Source organism: Triplophysa rosa, linkage group LG14 (assembly GCF_024868665.1).
Source record: "Triplophysa rosa linkage group LG14, Trosa_1v2, whole genome shotgun sequence".
Classification (NCBI taxonomy): Eukaryota; Metazoa; Chordata; class Actinopteri; order Cypriniformes; family Nemacheilidae; genus Triplophysa; species Triplophysa rosa.
The window spans coordinates 8,298,368-8,302,608 of record NC_079903.1 but is presented as its reverse complement, the minus strand read 5'-3'; positions in this window follow the sequence as shown (position 1 = coordinate 8,302,608).

Below are 4,241 nucleotides of genomic sequence, written 5' to 3'. Positions count from 1 at the left end.
GACAAAAAGAGAGAGAGAGAGAGAGAGAGAGAGAGAGAGAGAGAGAGAGAGAGAGAGAGAGAGAGAGAGAGAGAGAGAGAGAGGGGGGGGGGGAGATGGGAGTAAACTAAGGTGGCTGTTGTCAGAATGAGCACATCCCTGAGCACATCATCTCTTAAAGGGACAGTTCAGCCAAAAATAAAATTTCTGTTATCATGTACTCACCCGTATGTCATTACAAACCTGTATATTATTCTTTCTTCAGTAGAACACAAAAGAAGATATTCAGAGAAATGTCTTTGTGGTTTTGTGTCCATACAGTGGAAGTCAATGAGCTCCAATGTTGCTTGGCAAAAAGTTATCAATCAATAAATACAATTAAATGCTTTTTTCTAATTCTTTTTTTCTTTTATTATTGTCATTGCTCAGAAGACTGTCAAACAAAGTCTTTATTCTAACTGTTGATTCTAACTTAATCTGGTTTATAAGAATGGTGTTACCCCGGATCGGTTATGCTCAGCTCACATCACCATATCAAAATATAAAAAACTGGTAAACTGGTGCTCACACAATTTGTTATGTAGGAAAACATTGTTTTTAAACCTCTGCATTTACAACCGGAATGGCTAATGACAAAAATGATTCAAATGGAAATTAACCCTTACTTGATTCAATGGTACTATTCATTTTAGAACAAACAGGTAGAACACAATAAGACATATACTCAAATCCCATTGTCACTTATTGACACTTTGTATACAGATGATTGTAAAATTAAAAAAAATAAGGGACCATTCCAAAATGTTCATTTAATCATCATTTCAAGAATTGTGGTCATTCCAGTCCAGTGTCTGTTGAATTTCAATAAAATCAAACCTCAGTAGACATAAAGTCATCCAACAGCAATGTGAAAGACACATGAAAACTGTGATAAAAATTGAGGTCATCACGTAAAAAAAAACTTTTCCTGAATACATGTACAAATATTACTGTTGTATTGCTTAAATGTGAATATAAACTTGTTTTCTTTGCAGCATTAGAGGTCTGAAAAATATAGAACATCTTTTCTGTTATTTTCACATGTTTCTCTAGTTTTCATTTTCTGCAAATAAATGCAAATAGAAACAATATTTTTATTTGAAATGTGTGAGATATTTCACAGAATGAAACATAAATGATCATTTTACCTAAACACATACCTATAAATAGTACATTTTAAAATCAGAAAAAAGGGTCTCTGAAATGGTCTCTTAATTTTTATCCACGGCTGTATTTTCTTAGGAGACTACAGATCTTGCTCTTGTTTTTTCAATTGGTAATAAAAAGTGTTGTGCAATATATGCAATATATGAGCCAAGTTTAGTAACCTGTGTGAGAAAAACAAAACAGGTTAAAATGATGTCTGATCCTTCCCATATTTTTTACTGGGAATATTAATTTATACCATCAAATAGAAGACTCAGAATGAATAGACTACTCAAATCCTTTGTTTATAAGACAATAAAACTAATACATCAGAATTGGGGATCTAAGTAGATCTAGGACATGGGAATTGCAGTTGGATGTGTGTATGGTATTGTTTGGTGTTGTCTGTTGTGGTGTCTAATCTTTTTGTGATATTGATGTGAATAAAGTGAAAACTGAATTGAACTGTAAAGGTGAAAAGACAAGACACAAGACTGAAACGAGTAAAAACCAAGAATAGAAAGTCTTCATTGCCATGTATTGTGCAAAATTCAATGAAATTTGGAAACTGTCTGAAAACACATGCACCATCTTGCTAATGATATATATGCTTATTAAATATACAAATAAACCTTACAATGACATCCCAATAAACAAAACATCTGAATGACCGACAATGGCACTGTGTAGTAGTGCACTATGTCTAAAGCTTCGAAGCATCAACATAGTTTGCTGTAAAAGCCTAACCGTTTCAGAAGCCTCGCTTGGCACATCCCTTTCCGAAAGGACTTTTGTCAGCATTTTTACAAATATAAATGACTCAATACAGGTATGCTTTCAATATGTTATGATTTTGTGTCCATTTTGTGTGGAAGAATGGAAATATTTGTTCTCTCAATGCTGGTGCCGGTTAATTACATGGCACATCTGAAGGTCCTGGGGAGTTTTATGGCTGCCCTGGCCTGAATCGTAGGGTGAGAGAGGTGATTTGGTGAAAAGGCAAAAACCTCTGGACCAATGAAACTTTAGTTTATTGACTACCATAGTAGGAAAAAATACAATGGTAGTCAGAAATGCCCCAGAACTTATTGCTGTCCTACATTCTTCAAAATCATTCTTACACTCAAAATGTCTTCTTTTGTGTTCAAGTAATCTTTCTACTATGGGAGTCAATGTGGGCAAAATCTGTCTGGTTATGAGCATTCTTCCAAACATCTTTCTCTGTGTTAATCAGAATAATGAAATGCATACAGATTTGGAACAACTCGAAGGTGAGTAACTGATGAGAGAATTTTCATTTTTGGGTGAAGTATCCCTTTAAAGATATGTCAGTGAGTCATTCCAAGAAACCGGTATGATTTGAGTCCCTCTGATCTTTTTAAGTGTATTTTATCTATTGGGTCACCAAAATCAATTTTCAAATGCTTTTATCAATTGAAATATCTCCTTTAATAAAACTTATAAACATGACACACATTTTTCCTTCATATTAGAAATGATCTTGTTTTTTCAGTTGACACCACCTATTTTGCCATGTCCCTCATGGCCTTCTATGAAAGTGTACTTACAGTAAGATATAAATAATAAAATGAGAAAGAACTCCATGTCCATTTTCATTCAAATCAAATTATTTAGTTCCTTACCTCAGTAACCCCTCAACCCCATTACACAAGTAATCCCCCCCTAAAAAATAATAAACTGATCCTTGTGTGACATCAGTAGCAGGAAGTGACATCATTGAAGTCTTCTGAACAACATTATGTGTTCGAGCTCATGCGGCGCTGCGCAGACCGATCGGCGAGATTAGCCGCTTGCAGTAGATGGAGGAGTTGAAAAAGAAGCAGTCAAGTCGGACACCTGCTGCTTGCCGTAGTGACGTTCGCACCGTGTTTCCTTTTCAAAGTGCGATTGAAGTGGATTAGAATACTGGATTTGTCCAATAAACAAACGTTTAAATTAAAAAGTAGCAACCATAAACTCTTCATATTGCAAATGTTATGTGCTGCTTAACACTGTGTGCCTAAAAATCACGGTAAACATAAGTATATATTATTAAATTACCAACGGAGTCTGTATTCATTTCATTTTTATTTTATTAAACAACACAAAATAACATGTTTATTATATTTGTACGAACAGAGTTTTAGCTGTTTTAAAACATGCATTAATAAGTATTAGTTGAACTGAGGGTGTTATAATAAACCCGAAACGCACGTGATCGTTGTCTAGCCAATCATGAAAAGCTATGTCGTCATCACAGCCTGGTGCAGGCGCTCGTGAGATGCTGCTCCGGCTGAGCAAGCCGGCTGTTTTCGAAACGCTCTCGCGCTACTTTAGAGCTCCACGTGAAAGTCACGTGGCGTCGGCGCCGGTTTTAGTCGGACAAAATTCCTAACCGGCATGCACTGCTTCAAATCAGATTTCGATCGATCGGCGCAGCGCCGCGTCAAGTCGAAACACCTATTGTGTGCAGACACAGGCAATCACCTTCTTTCATAACTGTAACTTATTTATATTGTGGTTGTCAAGCTCAACGACTCAACCATTACATCAAATAAAGATGGAAAAATGATCTTGGTTAATTAAACAATATACATGATTTCTTAATATCATGCATGAGGTCTCATGTTATTCACTACATGTAGAACAGTGGCCACTTTAAGCCAAAAATCACAACCCTGTTACCATCTTCAACCACATTACCCTAGTCTCAAACCCTCACACCTACATTTATATATATTTTTTAGTTGTTCATGAAAATGTAGTTTAATATTTGTTGAATTCATTCTGAAATTGTCAGTGCAATCATAGGATACTGATTTTAGTTCAAATTCTGAAATTAAGCCACATCTTTGATAAGAAATGAAGAGGTTGCCATCAGTGTTGGGTGTAACTAGTTACTAAGTAATTAGTTACTGTAATTTAATTACTTTCCTTTGAAAGGGTTTAATTACAGTTACTTCTGATGTAATTAAACTAAATACTGTGTAATATATTCAATAGTGGAAATGACATCAAAATTATAAATCTAACTTTAAAATGTATGCTGTAATGTATCCTTCTCGCATTTGAATACT